Source organism: Anguilla rostrata, chromosome 16 (genome assembly GCF_018555375.3).
Source record: "Anguilla rostrata isolate EN2019 chromosome 16, ASM1855537v3, whole genome shotgun sequence".
NCBI classification, from domain to species: domain Eukaryota; kingdom Metazoa; phylum Chordata; class Actinopteri; order Anguilliformes; family Anguillidae; genus Anguilla; species Anguilla rostrata.
In genome coordinates, this window is record NC_057948.1 from 23,975,098 (window position 1) to 23,992,705 (window position 17,608).

The following is a 17,608-nucleotide window of genomic DNA, read 5'->3' on the forward strand; positions in this document are numbered from 1 at the left end:
TCTTTCTTTTCTTCACCACCTGTCATGTGGCAATGAGACAAGGCCATTCTCTCACACCTCACATCCCCTGCGTCGCTGTCTTTCTAGTCTGCAGCGCGCTGCATGGTTTGGGTGTCGGGGGGGGGGGGGGTGGGGGGGGGGGCTGACAGGTTGAGTCCGCAGGTTCCTGCTCTCTCTCTGGCTGACTAAGACGAATCTCCCCTGCGCCCCAGAGAAAGCCCTAGGCAGCGCAGACGGTCAGGTCGGGATGACTCTGGACAGATCAATTTGGTTTTTTTTTTCTGAGGAAGAACAGTGAGGGGGAGATGGAGATTGTGAAATGAAAAGACAGATTTCCTGTGTTTTGCATGTATTAGTGAAGAAAATGTGCTTCCCTGGTTAATCCGTGCCTCTGTTGCCCCTGGGTTCGGTTCCAGTGTTTACCTCTCTGTGAAAGGAGGGTCCTTATCCTTCTGATCAGGGCAGAGAAATGTAGTCAGCTGGCTTGAAAAACTGACGCTCCAAACTCTATGACTGTGTGCTTTATCTGGCCCGGACACAAATGCATAGCTCCCTCCTCACATCAGACAACACCAGCTCCGAGCTGGACGAAGTCTTATTGTGTGACCAGACTCCCTGTATCCCAAGGGCAAAACAGCCCTTAATGGCATGGTCGCCCAGACTGCAGAGGTCATCTGGAGGACATTCAACGAACCCAAGTAAAAACAGGATCTGAGAAATACTCAGTACGAGACTTTATCACACAGTCAAATTTATTCATTCATTTATTTATTTTTGTGTTCATATATAAAGGTCAAGCTACATTCATAAATATGGCTGCCTGTAGAGTCACCTTTGCTTTGTGGACATGTAGGTCATGTGAACTGATGAGCTGCTTGCAATACTGTCTGTGGAATTCTGGGATGTGTCACTCACAGAGATGTTTTGACACCGATGCCAGTTTCAGTTCTCATGCCATCCAACTATCCTCCCCCAGGTGAATTTCCTGGATTTTACTGATTACCCCCTGTCCCAGATGTTCTCTCCCCCCAGCATCTCCCAGAATGCCCTTTGTTCGGCACTTCCTTTCGGGTACACGGGTCCCGTTGCGTTTGATTAACGCTGCCAGCCCATGGTGGAGGACACCTATTGCTCTGCACAGTAAAATTGACAGAGGCTGTGCGGCGGTGTGGGGTCGGTAAAAGATGGGGGGCATTGTTTGGCCCACACCCCCACGTTTTTCTGCACTGAGGATTACTTCTGCTCGTTGCCCTGGAGAGAGAGCAGGCGCCCTCCCTCCCCTCCTCTCTTCCACCGTTAATTAAAATGCCCTTGCCTGTGTAGCTCCTCACCTCCTGGAGTCTCACTCAGAAGAGTGCTATCTGTACACAACACACGCACCCACTGCTCTCTCAGCAGGTAACACTGACGGGGAAATATAAAAGGCAAAAAGATCATAAATTCCTAAAATGGAGTTGATAATGCAAGTATGGAAGGCAATTCTTCTCTGAATATTGCTGCTGTATTGCCATGCTTGCAAAGGTTGGTATGGATGCAGGGGTCAGAGTGGCGCAGCGAGCAACCTTATTGCCCACTCCTGCCCAACACGCCCAGATAAGGACCAGAATAGGAAAGGGCTGTGTTTAGAATATGATTATGGAGCTCACCATCACAGCATGAAAGAACGTGGGCTCAAAATATTGTGTCAACAACAAACTGTGTCATGTGGCCTTCCCTGAGGTTGCTGGGATAGTATTCTGTCCACCCATGGAGGGTGATTGTATTCCAGGATTCCACTTGGATTGCTACTGGTCATCCTTGCAAAAGGTATTTCAAACTCATCGAGTCCTAACAGTAAAATAACTGACTTTTTTGTTGGACAGAGAAGGAGCGATTAGGCAGCCTTAGTTTTTCACTAGATTTTTAGACCGGGAGATTCTTGATGCTGGCTGCTGTAATGTACTCAAACGTGCCAGAACCACAGGCCTGTCCTTAAACATGCCAGAGACTGGAAGCTTTCCAACCTCCTCCATCTGCATCTCCCCCAATCCAGGCCCCATCCATCTACACAGACCCCCCCTCTCCATCCCAGACTAGAAACCACACTCAGCTCCTCTCTTCTCGCTCCGGGAAGCAATGACATCATTGACTCAGAGAAGTGGTCACGGTCGGGTGAAGTTATTCGGGGGTCGTTTGGCCCGCGGGAAGGTTGCAGCACCGCTCTGATTGGTTTAGAACGGTGACGAGTGTTTACAAGTGACGAGCGATAGGAGAGACTCAGGGAAGGCATTTCACTCACAGTGAAATTAGATGCTTCACACACGGCAATCATCTGCTATTGAAACCACTTCCATTACCCACAGTCCCTCCACGGGCCTGTGGCTGTTCCACAGCGAGGTAACGCACACTATAAAGTTAAATTGGGGGATGTGATGCACGGCTAAACACATTTTGGTACTGCATGCTTGAGGATTAGCCATACGATGCTAATAGGTGTGTTAAGGTACCGCTAACGCAATGGAGGTATTATACAGGAGCAGCCTGAAACTAGATGTCATTGAAAGTGATTTATTTATATATGCCTCCTGCCCCCCCCCCCCCCCCCCTTCACCCATCTGTCCATCTGTCACCATTGGTGACGGCCATCATTCATAACACACTGAAAGGCCAGTTCATTCTTTCTGCCGCGGACGGCCGTCTGAAGCACCGCGGCGCTGATGGACGATATGGAGGGTGTGCCTTCAGTGAGGAGAATGGCTAATGTGCCGGTCTCGCTGGGAGCCGCGCGCACCGCTGGCTGGCGGTGAAGAAGAGCTGTACTGTAAGAGCAGGGTCATTTCTGAGCCATATATCTGTGACAGCGGTGCGGTGGTTTCATTATGACACGTTTTCACACTTTAGCAGAAAATTGTGCTTCCGTTCGCTTCCACACATCGTGTACGGGGATTACTGTTGAATTTCTGGGGTGGGTGGGGGGTGGGGGTGGGGGGAACCCACTGGCTGCTGTCAGAAGAAAAAAATTTTATTAGCTCTGTTTTTTCGGTTGAAAAAAGACTTACATGGTCAGTAAGGGGACAGGGGAGGACCTTTGGATGTCTGTGAACATACTGATAGGCTACACTCCCTGGAGGCAGGGACACGGGAACCCTCCCATCTTTGCTACAAGCTGCAGAGGACTGTGGGGGCTTTTCCACAAAAGCGTGAAGTCTTGTTGGCTAAAGTCCGCTCTACATTAATGTAGCGGCTGTCCATTCGGTTGGAAAACCAAAGCTACATAAAGCGCCACTAAGCACTGAACCACAAAGACATGAGTCAGATCTCAGACAATGGAGAATTCTTATGCGCAGTGATTTATTAAGGAAAATCTTTTGAATGCCAGTGTTGACATAAATGGATGTGGGCAGAATGGCAAAGAAACAATAAGGATAATCTGGGTAAGTGCTTCTGCCAAATGACTGTGAAGTAATGTAATATATCAAAAAAAAAAAAAACCGGAAGGAGAGTCTGCTTTGCTATAGGACATTAGTTCCAGGGCCTCGCCTTCCTGACCAATGAAAACTAAAATATAATAAATGAAAAGTCCATTTACATTAAAAATTTTTGGCAGACACACTTATCCAGAGCAATTTACAAGTGAACTTGAGTCTGAAATTCAAACCTCAAACCTTCACCTTCAATCAGAAAGTGAAGTGCCCAGATTGCTCCTTGTGTCATGCTGGAAGGTGGTCATGGGTGTGACACCTTGTCCTAATCCAGGAGAAGAAGGTTTGGCAGGCTGGGAGAGAGGAGAACTCTTTCCTCCCAGAGAATGAAAATGAGTCCCAATAAAAGGACTGAGGTATAACAATGAGTTTCCAATGGGAACAATGGGAAGCAACAATAACTCCTCATGCATGCGTCTCTATTGAACTAATGCTGACTCTACTGATGAGGCATCTCCATTCTTGTATATGTACAGGTTTTTACTTCCAGCTGTCATTTATGAGCTTTTCAGTAAATTTAGTTCCTGTTTCATATCATGTATACGATTGGCTGAATTAAATAATTAATAGGAATAGTTGATATGAAATCCAGCAACATACATTGCCCACCCCTGTAAGTGCTGTTCATCAAATAAAACATACAGAACTTTTTTTTTAACATGCTAAAATCAAACATACAATCACATACAAATATCTCCTACAATGTACTGTAATCTAAAGGTCAAACAAAAAGGCATCTGTCATTATTGTGTACGCATGGCTTATGTTTGAACAATTTCTTCTGAATTTTTTCCCATTACAAGAACTCTTCTTTTTGCGTAACACATTATTGTCCAGTTGTCTGTTCATTAGCCACAGGCCATGTTTAGCCATGCGTCACATACATACTGCCAGAGCTCTGACTAAACCAGGGGTCTCCAGCCCTGGAGGGCAGCGCTGTGTACTGGTGTATTTCAGAGCGGGTGATTCATTTAAGTTATTGATTGGCTAAAGAGTCCACACACCTTGCTCTCAAAGCCTTAACTGGCTCCTGATTGAAAGGAAACCACTAATACCTGCAGACACTGCAGCTCCTCAGAGCCAGTGTTTAACGGCCCTGGTCTAAACCAATCAGGAGTCTTTGTTCTCTGCCCCTGGGACATGTGAGAAGATGTGCCTTGACTGATGTCCATAAATAGCCCTGTGTTAAGATACCGTGTAATAACTGTGCGGTGGCATGAGTCGTCCTGGAGGAGGGCGACTGATAATTAAATCATGAACAAAAATAATACGGTATGACTGATAATGCAGTATGACTGTGGAAACTATTTTACCACATGTTGATCTTATTAAGAATGAGGGCGAGGAGAGGGGGAATCATGTTGGTCTTTGTGTATCTCTTCCAGAAAATGAAATGGCATTGAATTACGCTGATATTTCTCATTTTCCAGTTTGAAAAAAAATAAATAAATAAAGTAATAATGTTTTTTGATTCTCTCTGCGTTTTGTAAAGTTGGGATAATGAACCAATTAAGCAAGCAAAGCAGGTTTTGTTTCTGGAGTGAAATTAGGTCACGTCGCTAAGTCACTTTTTTCACCACATCTGCTCAGACAACAAATCTAAAACCATCCCTGCCCCACCCCCACCTACCCTACGTACACAAATGCATACACACGCATGCAAGCACATGCCTGGACAAGCACAATATATGTACATATGTATTGTGAGCATCATAATGTTTGGTACATACGTATACTCCACGATTTTAGGTTTGTAATCAAACAATTCACATGTGGTTAAAGTACACATTCCCAGCTTTTTTAAGGGAATTTTTTTGAACATTTTGGTGTCACCATTTAGAAATTACAGCACTTATGCAGTCCCATAATGTTTGGGACAAAAGGCATCAGAGGTGTTCCTGATTAGTCAAGTGTGTTCTTAGTACTGCTATAAGAGAGCTTTCAGTATCTAATTTTGAGTCCTGCCTTTTGATTGCCTTTGGGATCTGTTATTGGTGTTTGTCAACATGAAGACGAAAATTGTGTCAATGAAAGTCAAGGAAGCCATTATGAGGCTGAGAAATAAGAAACAACAGAAACATAGGCCAAACCTTAAACTTACCAAAACCAACTGTTAAGAAATCTCTGGTAAGCTCAGAAATCACAAAGAGTAGTGTGGATCTGTGTGTACATATTTACAAATATGGGTGCATGTCACATCCATACACACATACACATTGCTTTGCAAATGTCTATGTGTGTGTGTGTGTGTGTTTGGGTGTGTATGTGTGTGCTGCTGTGTGTCTTACAGTGAGGGTTGAAATCCCAGAATCTGGGCCGTCTCCATCCTGAGGAAGGTAAGACTGAAACATCCTCTGAGGGGTTAACCCTTTGCCTCACAGAGAATCCTATATCCTCCTGGAAGAGCAAAGATTTTTCACTTTCAATTTAGTTCAGCTGGAGGCTGTGAGGTTTTTAAACAGTATTACAGATAAATAATACATGTGCATTTTTACAATGTACGTTTGTACAAAGAGGCCTCCAGACAGAATCTATAAAACAGGCTCTGAATATGGCTGAGCTGGCCGTATATGTCTTTCCTAACCCCATAACCTGTATTTAAAGCTATAGTGATTTCTGACTGTTCCTGGTAACTGAATTACAATCGCATTTTATATTCTGCAAAACGTACTTACTGTTCTTCGGCCTCCAAGTGGTGTATCCAGCAGTGCCCTGCAGTAGCGTGATCTTCCCTACAGTAGTGTAGAAGTGCATTGCAGTAGTGTAGACGTGCCCTACGGTAGTGTAGAAGTGCACTGCAGTATTGTAGACGTGCCCTACGTTAGTGTAGAAGTGCACTGCAGTACTGTAGACGTGTCCTACTGTAGTGTAGAAGTGCACTGCAATAGTGTAGACGTGCCCTGCAGTAGGTGTAGAAGTGAACAGCAGTTTTGTGGGTGCGCCCTACAGTAGTGTGGATGTGCCCTGAAGTTCAGATTGTATCCTGACTGTACCAGTGCAGTGTGGCTATGGCATAATTGACCGTAGTGCCACTTAAGGAGGCAGGGCTTCAGTTTGCAAGTCACATTATGCAAGTCTCATTGTGCAATGACGCCTCCTCTGGTAGATTTGTTCTTCAGAACCTGCCTGCACTGCTGTGTCAGTTATGCAGTCCTCAAGCACAGTAGCTCAATGTGTTTCAGAAAATGTGCAGTGCATACAGTATGTGTACAAGTCAACACCCTCCCATGTTCAGGGACAACACTGGTGCACTCACCCCTCTTGGGTTTTGGGAATTTTAAACTCGGAGAAAAGAAGAATAGGCAAGGAAGAAGAATATCCCCAAAACTATTAAACTATTTTCATGTTCTGTGGGAAAAAGGCATTTTCCACAGTTCATGTATCAGAATTGGTAATACCCAAATGTGTCACTTTGGGATAAATCATTTCTGACAAAATAATCACCTGGAAACAGCTTGGGAAGCTGAATATGAAATATGAAAATGTGCTACAGTATAGTGTTTCAGTGCCACATTCCTACAGTGCAGTAGTTGGTAATGTTCACACACTGTGCTTGTTTTACATATTATGTGGCTGTTAACTGGGATACTGTCCTCAGTCGACAGCAGGCATTCTATAACCCGAAGATTGTTGGTCCGCCTTATACACAGAAAAATGCTGCAACTACATGAATAACTACTGTGATAATTGCCATACATGTATACCGAACTTAAAAATGTGATTAGCTCAACCCCTATGATTAATCAAGGTTTGGTCGTAGTGTATGGTTTTTTAAAAATGGGTAATCTCACGGTTTCTTAAGGGCTTGCATCCACTGGACTTGTGGCTGGAAAGGTGTTGCTTTGTGTGCGTGGGGTGGGAGTGGGGGTGCAGTGGGGATTAGCGATATTCTGTGTTTTGGTAAGATACCCCACTCCCTCCTCCCCCCCTGTTTAAGTAAGCGATGTTGAGCAGTGCGGGAGTGAATGGGAGGAGGGTGCTGCTCTGGTCTACGGGGACAACTCACGCCAGGGTTCTTTCTTGGTTGTCTCCTGGTTGGTTAGCTACGTGATGCAGTGAGCTGTGAAGTGGAAACTGAGCTTTGCGGATCAAAGTCCTGGATAATTGTCGCACGCACGCACGTACGCACGCACACATGCATGCACGCATGCAGGTTGTTCAATCTTCCCTGTAAGTACAGGCAAGCATGTGACAGCTTTTTAGACCAGGTAATGAATCAACTTCCTCACAAGCATAACAGGGCCCCTGCTTTTCTGTATGTCTCTAGCATGAGGGAAAAAAAACAAAAGCAAAAAACTACTGAGCAGATTTTTCAGTTGGGAAACTTATAACCAGCTTATAACCACATTAGGGCAGTCAACACTGGCCAAAAATGATGTCAAAATATTCTTTAAAAAAACAAGTTAGAATTCTTTTAAAAAGTTAGAATATATTTGAATATATATTACAATTTTAAATGTTGAATTACATGTAATAATTTTACCATGGAATAATTTGAATTTTTGTGCGGTGTTATTTGTGGATAATTGGAAGGCAAATCAATACAGTAAGATACTTTTTTATTTGAACATAAACATGAATGTAGTTAAGTTGTTAAAAAGATGTTGACATGAACATTCGCGAGGGCTTTTAATATTTACACACAGTACACTTTTATAATTAGGTGTTGACATAAGTGGTATGAGAGAGAATTTATGTAATAGTGAAAATCACACCTAAAAATAGGTACCTATCTGAAATGAATACAATAACATTGTCGTGCATTTTTATATTTTTTATATATTTTTTAATATCAACTTGTTTTTGTTTAAATAGCTTTAAGGCACACAATTTCCATAATTTGACTGAAATATTTTTCACAATAGATAATTTACATTAAAGTGCTATTAAAAGTGAAAAGTATACTTTCTTGGACCTTTTGGAGAGGTACCTAAGTACCTACCAATGTTTGAACAGTGTCTTCCCGAAACACCAGAACTCCCAAAACACTAGCGTGGAAAAAGAAATGGGTGAAACTAACTTAATTGGTGAAGCATTTTATGCCAAGGTCAGGCCAGCAGGTTATTTGCCAAAAAAAAACACAAGACGTTTCACTTGCTTAGAGGCCAGTGCCAGTCTCCTCCTTATTCACTAAATCCTCTATTCACTTTATTCACTGTATTCCCAGAGGAGGAAAAGATGTGTTCCAGTCGCACCCAGGATGAAGTGAAAGTGCCGTGTCCGTCAAACGGCATAGCAACGGCTCCGCCCAACGACAGCCATTTTCAGCATAGAAGAGGCGCTAAAATGCGAGATTTATTTTTGGTTTAACACAACCCAGGTTGAAAGGAAGACAGCTGTAATTTTTTTCCTTTCACATTAGAATATTCGTTTTCACACTCGAATGCCTGTTTTCTTTTACAATTCCAATAGAATTCAAATATCGAACCATCATTCGACTGCCCTAAAGCACATTAAATTAAAAACAAAGCAAGATGTCTTTCCCTGGGTGAGTATGTGTTCTCAGCAAATTACTGAGAAAAATGATTTTGTTTATCCAGTCAATTTGTTACAATTCTCAAAAAAAAAAAAATGCAACCTGCTAAGTACATTTTTAGATGTTTTAACTGTCGAGCTGGATTGGTTTACACCATTTGCAGCAATAGCTGCTGCCAAAATACAGAACCATCCTTCATACAGTAAATGACCTTGAAAATGGAAAGCCCACTTGGGTGTGGCTTAATTCAACATTTGTCCTTGGCTTTGACTCAGAAATAAATGGGAATGTTGGCTTTTACCTTCACCATGAAGTTAGCTTTGGTGATCACTGAAGTCTCTAAACTGTGTTATGGCTGAAGTGAAAAGTGAACACCGGTATAATTTTAAAAAATATCAAAGTAAAGAATGAATGCTGATTGAATGGAGGTGGTAATCTCTGCTCAAACAGTATGGGGGGGTGAGGGGGTTTGTGACACACGCAGGGACTAGCAAACATATGGACAGTAGCGACGAGGCGCGCACACGTGTGCTCAGTGGTAAAGTGGAGCAGTGAGCGATGCCGTTCGCACCGGAGCGGGCCAACGGGTTTGACAGATGCTCCGCACAGGGGCACAAATTAGGGAGAAGGCTGGGGCTCTGGATGCATTCCTGCTTATGAACCTGGAAATCTTTCCAGGCAGACGGAGGAGGGGGCGCTGTCGTCTGGTGGTAAGCAGGCAGGAGTGGAGGAGTGATTCCTCTCCTAAAATTGCACTCTTAAAATGCCCCCACCCTCCACCCCCCCCCCCCCCACCCCCTGAGCCCCTGTTTTCTGTGGAGATCTCTCCGGTCTTCCGGTGATGTGATTCCACCTCAGCGGTAACGGCATAAATAATTTTCCACGCCGACGGTCCCAAATCCAGCGCCTCCTCCACAGCGCAGGTGTGCCGACGGGCTCAGCGGGGATGAGCCAAGCCACCGAGACACCGCCGAATCCTGCCAAGAAAACAGGGGAGCTGTGGGGGAGGGCGGTGGGGGCTGAGTTATTTAGCACATGTTCCGTTCTGGCTTTCCGGGCGGCAGGGGATTCGTCCACTCTTAGCTCCCAGTGAAACCGTGACAGAAAGAAAAACAACGCTTCCGTTTTGGTGCGGCAATATAAAAATGTGTGTGTGTGTGTGTGTGTGTGTGTGTGTGTGTGTGTTTTAAAGGTAATTGCCTTATTTCTGTGGATGGGTTGTTTGTTTTTGTTTTGTTGAGCTGGAAGTTAACAATGAGAGCTCTCTCGGCATATGCTAACGTCAACCTCTGCTGCACGGTGAAACATTACTACAGACGCAAACGCTGCTTACCATGAAAAATAGTCCCAAAGAAGCACAGGTCATGGGCTGTTGCATCAGGCAAAGAAATGCATGCCTGGAATCTTTTCTTTTTCTTCTTTTGGTGGGGCTGGAGTATTTGAGGGGGGACTGGCAGGGGCTGTGGAGATGCAGACGAGGTGACAGCGTAGACCCCCTTCCCAGCATCTGTCAAACAACAGGACACTTTCTTGGCTTTTGCAGAAGGCAGACAGATTGTTGTTGCTGCTTTGTGCTGAAAACCAACTGGAAGAAAAAAAAAAGCAAAAAAAAAGATAACTACAGGAAAGGAAAGACCAGATGGCTGTCATAACGAAAATAAATTCATTGCCGTGCTAGAGAGGGTTTGGAGTGGAGTGTGTATGGGGGTTGGGCAGGTTGTGGGGGGGGGGCGGGCGGCCAGTCACCGTGTGGCTATGGTGGAACGCAGCCCCTCTGACTGTTTGTGGAGAGACTGCCTTGGGGGTCAGAGGGAAAGCAGGGGGGCAGAGGTTAGTACTTAAGGCCCAGGCTTCACTACAGGAGCTTTCCGTAGGCCTCAGCTGTGGAGCGCTGACCCCCTGTGGCCTTCCCTGGTGGTCTCTCATGTATCAAGAGCCTCGGTGCGCATCCGCATCTGCGCTTTCAGTGCCAGAACAGCCCACGCAGAGCCGCCGGGTCTGTCTGGAGGGCCACAGCCAACACTAAAACAGATTTTTAACCCTTTCAGGTGTAAGATCACAAATATGTGATTAGAATGTTCTTAACCGAACATTCTAATTCTGATGTAACGATAACTACTGGTAACTGAAAGCAATGTAGTTCTAGAACAAGGAATTAACTTAAATTACTTAAAACATTAAAAAAACCTACTCTTCAAGGGGTTAAAAAAGTCAGTGCCTTAAGTGGACATGATATGTTATATAGTACTCATTTATGGTGCACCTTTTTATGCAAGGAAGGGAGAAGCCCCAAGTGCTTTGCAGTGTGAATAAAAAGTGCATTATTAAAACATGGATAAAATTGATGCAAATAATTATGAGACAAATATAGTAAACAGTGAAAAAGCTAATTTGTAGCTGGGACCTTAAACTAGCAACAAGGCAATGCAGCCTCTTATCCTCTTACTTTTTTTGTGACAAACTGTTCCATAATTTAGGTGCATACACATTAAAGAATGCTGCACCACTTTGTATATAATTTACCTTCTGCTCTCCACTGGGGCTGCTGGTGAAAATGAGTGCTTACTGTATGTGCAGTACAGCCAAGTTTCCATTTGATTCATTTTTCCCCCCCGCATGCACTGTCCTTTCCAGATTTTTCCAGAAAATCTCAGACTTCTGTCTGTTCCTCCCAAATATGCACGGTGCCTGCTGATATTGAAACCTCACACAAATAACACAATGCAATGCAAATAGGTTTCTGTGAACCCGTCGAAGCTGAAGTGCAGTAGTTCATGCTTCTCAGAGAAATCTTGACAACGGCCATTACAGCCTAAGGTAACGTGAGATGCTCTTAATGTCAGATGATATTTCAGCGGAGAGGCCGCGCGGCTGTGATTATAATAACATTCACGCCGTTGATTTGCTGCTTGTTTTACTGCTGGGTCTTGTCCCTGATGTGTCTCTTGCAGATGTTAATAATTCATATTTATAAATAGGTTAATGTGTCCCAGACTCTGGAATAATCCGAAAGGTTCTTGGCATGATTTCCCTTTCTGTTATTGGATGGTAAAGCAGTTATGGGTTTCTTGTCCTGTGTAGCTCTGCGGGCTTATGCAAAAGAAAGTAAATCTTGAGCTTTCACATTTGATAGCAATAGAACCATTTCAGCTCTTTTAAGCCTAAATAACTGGAGCTTTCATTCTGCAAACATTCACCAAACATTCAGTGTGGTGAAAATTCTGGCGCCAAATGGTTGGCATGCATCACCCAATAGGGTGCTTCACATTGGCAGGGGTTGAGGTGTTGTTCCCCCTTTCACTGTAGTCATATAAATGCGATGCATTATTATTATTATTTTGATGATTATGATGATATGTATTATTATTATTATTATTATTGAGGGGGATGTCTACGTGTGCAGTTAGGGGACTGGGCTCTCCAAGTGTATGAGCAAGAAGATGTAGGAAATCTCCCCATAGCTGTGCATATAACTTCAGGACTGGAGTTTCTTCATCTAAGGTTCTAGAGCAGGCAATTCAATATGTAGAATTATGCATTTTTCTTTCTCCTCTGTTGGCTGGATTAGTGAATGACTGGGAATCAGGTCCATGATTGCTTCCATTCCAAGTGCAGAATTGAGAGTATCACATATGACTGAGTCTGAGTATGCCCTCCTGTCTGAAATGGGGAGAGGATTCACACTAGAACATTGGAGATATTTTATTTACTTCTGTTCTTCTCTTTTCATGCTAGCTGCATGTGAATGGTGGCCCATTATCTGTACTTTAACAGCAAAGGTGACTTTGAAAGATAAAATTTTGAAAAAACTAATTTCAGCGCAAACAGTAATTTTTAAAATGTAAATGAAAGTGTAGCAAAGTGCAGACAGACATTAGTCTGCTGGGGAAAACAATCATTATTATTCCTGTGCGAGACAATGACTTTCATTTTCAAAGCAAAAACATCTACTGAAGAAAAATAAACAAGGAGGAAAAAAAATGTATGAAAAACATTTCTGCTTTTAAAAAATAATTGATCTAACATTTTAAACATAATTTTCCTTCAGCTCCAGAACATAAATTAAGAAAATGCCATGTACTGATGGCTAGGGCACTGGTGGCATAAAAGAGCACAATTATTCTTCTGAGAAAACGTTGTTATTCTGCCCCTGTCAAATTGAATCTTCTCTGGGGGTTTTGCACCTTCTGTAGATATGTGTACAGATATGAAATCCTGCGGGATATCATGTGTAGTGCACTCACAGACATGTATGAGCATGCTACAAAGTCCTGTTTAGTGGATGCATGCACACACATACGCACACACATGCGTACATACACACATGTCCACGAACAGAAACTTAAGCATAACTGGGTTAGGTAGCAAGACAATAATCTGAAACACCAAGTCCTGACTTTAACCCAATAGCGATGCGGTGGCAGGACCTGAAAAGGGCAGTTCATGCTCAAAAAACTACCAATTTCTCTGATTTAGAGCAGTGCTACAAAGAAGAGTGGGCTAAAAAAGTTTAAAGAGGTAATTACTTTTTCACATAGGCAATATGGGTGTTTGATAACTTTTTTCATTAAATAAATGAAATAATTATTTATAAAATGTGTTTTGTGTTTACTCAGGTTCCCTTTGCCTAATATTCCATTTTGTCTAAAGATCTCAGCATTCAGTGTGCCAAATGTGCAATAATAGAGGAAATCAGGAAGGAGGCAAATACTTTTTCATGGTACTGTACATGCGCACACACCACACACACACACGCACTCAAACAAACTGCACATGCAAATGCACAGCTGAAACATCACATTCCTGTTTTTGAGTGGCAACAGTAGCAAGTGGAATGGTTGCTGAATAGCAGGTGTATGTAGAAATAAGGACAATATGTCCAATGGCAGTAAATGCCGCTGGACCACTGCCACCCTGTCACCAGGGCTGGGGTTTAGCCCCGCCTCCTCTCCCTTGCACACCTTCCGTCGCTGGTGTGAGGCAGATGGATGGCGGGTCCGGTGTGCAGGGCCGGAAATCAGGGCAACATGACGCGCTGCCCATTCACCACACATTCGCCCCCTAATGAGCCTGTTCCTGCTACCTACCTGGACTGCTGTCAGGAGACTGCAGACAGGCTAATGCTAATGCTAAAGTTAAAGCCCCACCACCGGACTGCTGTGTGACCGCGTGTCCAGTGGACTGGAGGGGTTGGGGGAAGGGGGGTATTGGGGAGAGGGGGGTATTGGGGGAGGGACTAATGGCCAATTAGGCCTGTGTGTGTTCTTGCCTTTAACACTCACACAGACAGGAGGCTTTGGACATTCCTGATTAATGGCTACATTTAACCCCACAAAAATAGAAGAAGATTGGAGTGAAATATTATTCTCTTAAAGCAGCTCTCTTCTTTTGAAATTCAGCCTCTTGAGCGTGTTGGAGCCGAAATGTGATATTATTTTTATTGTCTTGCAATTCCTTTTCCCACTACCGGTTTTACACTGCGAAAAACAAGTGTTTTAGTCTTGTAATGACACTTAAAATCCTTTTTTCACAAGTAAAAAATATTAGATTGTTTTAACTTGCTTATTGCTTGACAAGTCAAATTTTTTTACCCCACTGGACATTTTTATTAAAAAATTAAACTATTTAGCAAAAAAGTAATAGAAATACGTTTTTAAGTCTAAAATATATGACTAAAATACAAAAACAAATTGTTTTTTGGTGTGTACTTATAGACAAGAGCAATGTGTTTTATTAAACGATCTCATTACCAGCTTGAAAGCGGACTCTTTTATTAGTGCTAGATTTATTAGTGCCAGATCTGACTGCACAACAGTCTGTTTTAGCTTAGGGTCTTTGCAGAAAAAAAGCGCATAAATGGTCTCTTCTTGGTCTTGTCAAACATTGACACATCCATTCTTTGTTTGCCTCCAGAAATTAATCACACCCCCTAACCGCAGTAGGTAAACAGAATTCCTTCTTTGTTTGTGTCGTAGGACGCCTTTAAAGGCGCAGCATGAGATGAGTCAGAGCTATACGTTTCCCCAGCTGTTAAAAATAGAAATGTATCTATTTCTGTTCTCCCAATGCTTTGGCCAATTGCTCACTACCCAGTGATGGCCCTGCCTGCTGTGCAAAATCACGTTATTCTGCAAATGTACAGGAAGCAACATCTTGCAAAAATGATCCAGCGCTTATCTCGGGGCTTTGTTAATAGAGGAAACTGGGAGATCCATTCAGCAAATCTTTTAATACTGTGTACGTAGCCTTTGGCTCTCCAAAACAACAGCAGTCTGACGCACTTAAAATGCTGAAGCGCTAATTATTTAATCCTTTTTTTTTTCAATTTTTATCTCAGGGTGGAATCATAGCCTTGCTTCCTTTCCTGAAAGGCAAATAGTTATTTTCAGCCCTTTGAAATGAGTCATCATCAGACCCTTCTCTGAATCAAAGGCTAAATTTGCTGATCTGCACGGTTGATTTCTCTCAATGTTTTTGAAATAAGTTCAGCTCTTATTAGCTTGGCAAGTCCACTGTTTTATATCCTTCAGAAATGCGTAGCTGCATTTGGATGCTTGTGCTGTGGATTCACACAACTGGCAGATTGCACAGGCTTTTAAAAGTGTCACAGGTTTCCCGATAATGAGCTTTTAATGGCTTTTCTTTTCTATCTAAAACATTAAACTCTCCTCTTGACAGATTTCACAGGCAGTTTTATCCAAATTTTTGACTTTTCAAGTATAATCAACATTATTATTTCTGCAAAATGCTTTACCGTGGATTAAATCTTCTTGTATTCTCCTTACAAACAAATTGCTTGAGGGCCCATGTTCGTGTCATTTGCCTGTCCTTGTTTAAAACAGAAGGCACGGCTATTTAAAGGTCCTCTGCTATCTGTTATGATAGGGGTAAATGACGCCATGCCACTACGCTTGAATTATGCAAATATCCCCACAGGGTATTATTTGAACTAAATTGTAAACTAAAATGCAGTTTATTCCACTATCATAACAATCATACTAAAAAAAGCTACTATATATTTGTGATCTTTATTTGTGTTTTTAGTATGATTGTTATGATAGTGGAATAAACTGCATTTTAGTTTACAATTTAGTTCAAATAATACTGTTTGAATGGCAGCAATGTTCTGTACTTCTGTTGTGGGATTCAGATAATTATTTCCCCACGCCCCTCTCAAGTACAATCTTCCCTCCCACCCTTCTGCCTCCCTCCCTCCCTTGTTTTGTCATTTCTCTGAAGAGAGCACTGATTGCCTTGGTGAGGTTTCTGCCATGTTGCTTTCACCTGACTTCACTCTATAGACCAGGTGAAGGAAGGAGGGTACGACACAAATTTTTGTTTTTGTTTTTTTGCAAACACTTGGAGGCCGACCTGCTATCATCCCTGAAAGGCCAGTCTCCTCCCCGTCCACCACTCCCTTCCTCCCCCTCTCCCTCCTCCTCCTCCTCCTCCTGTGTAGTGCTCATTGGCTGACAAGGGGACCTTGGCAATACGGTTCCAAGGACGCGGCGCTATCGATCCTCCTGGCTTCGGCGGAGACGGTCAATTTGGAGGCGCAGACAGATTAGCCCGCGAGCGATCTGAAAAGGAGCTTTGACTGGTCTGCAGGTCCCGGCCGGCAGGGGTAATTGATCTTCTGATATGACAGCGACTGAAAAGTACAATAGCGGTTGTCTGACAGCGAGTGGCGTGGCTTCAGAAAAAAAAAGGCCTATTTGGATCTTCTCTCTCCCCTCGACGGTCAAGCTCGTAGCAGTGTGAAAATATCAATGGTAGTATGAGCTAAGAGCCCAGCCAGACTGACATGCCCGAGGTTGTCATACACTGGGGGCGGGTGTGGGGTAGGCTGTGGCGGGATCACTGAAATCAATGCTAAACATTTTCCAATAATAAAGTTTGTTTTGTTTGATATTCTGTTGATTGCTGAATGGATCGGTCCCAAAAGTGGGGAGTGCACCCACTGGGGGGGACACAAAGAGACGGGGGGGGGGGGGGGCTGGCATTGTGAGAGTTGAAGAAAGAAAGTACAATGCAGGATGTGTGTGTGTGTGGGGGGGGGGGGGGATGGGTGTTCGTATAACCAAAGGAGGGCCTGACAGAAAAGGCTTTGATACCACTGACTGAAGGCATGGAGTTAGAGATATGCAAAGAGAGAAGTAAAATTTCTGGAGAGTAGGAACAGGAAGCAAAAACATTGCAAAAACCTTACATTGTACTCAGAATTTTTTTTCATTCACTTATATTTGCAAGGTTTTAAACTCCTGCATCGAAATCTAGCAGTGGAAACAAATACTTGAATTATTTAAGAATATTCAGTTCAAGATGAACATATTACACTACACAATTTGCGATATTTTGCTAGTGTAAACAACACAAATGTACTCTATGCGAGAGAGTCGGTTGTGTATATTGCCACTTTCTGTTCAGAATATCCAGATGAAACACAAAATGTGAACTTCAGTGCATCAGCTGCATTATGACCAAAGAGAAAGCATCTGCAAATTATGGGGTAATTTGGCAATAAACAGATCTAAAGGCATCAGACTGGCTGTCTTAATAAACTCAAACCATAAGATTGCTGTATAGATTTTACAATCAGGCTGTAAGCCAGTCTTTGTCTCTGATTGATGTAAAGATGGGTAATTGGGGCCATTAAAACTAAGCCGCAATT

At 43.2% G+C, this 17,608-nt stretch overlaps 1 long non-coding RNA gene across 10 annotated transcripts in view; it reads left to right on the forward strand.

The window, feature by feature from the left end:
* The window catches only part of LOC135242566 (uncharacterized), a 235,752-nt gene that overhangs the window by 139,591 nt on the left and 78,553 nt on the right, over nucleotides 1–17,608 (forward strand). The window contains exon 4 of one of the 10 annotated variants that reach the window (XR_010326388.1): nucleotides 8,629–8,925. The exons of the other annotated variants lie outside the window; for them this stretch is intronic. This is a non-coding gene — a long non-coding RNA (uncharacterized LOC135242566). Of the gene's footprint in view, nucleotides 1–8,628; nucleotides 8,926–17,608 lie in introns of those variants that run through there. 10 annotated transcript variants of the gene reach the window in all.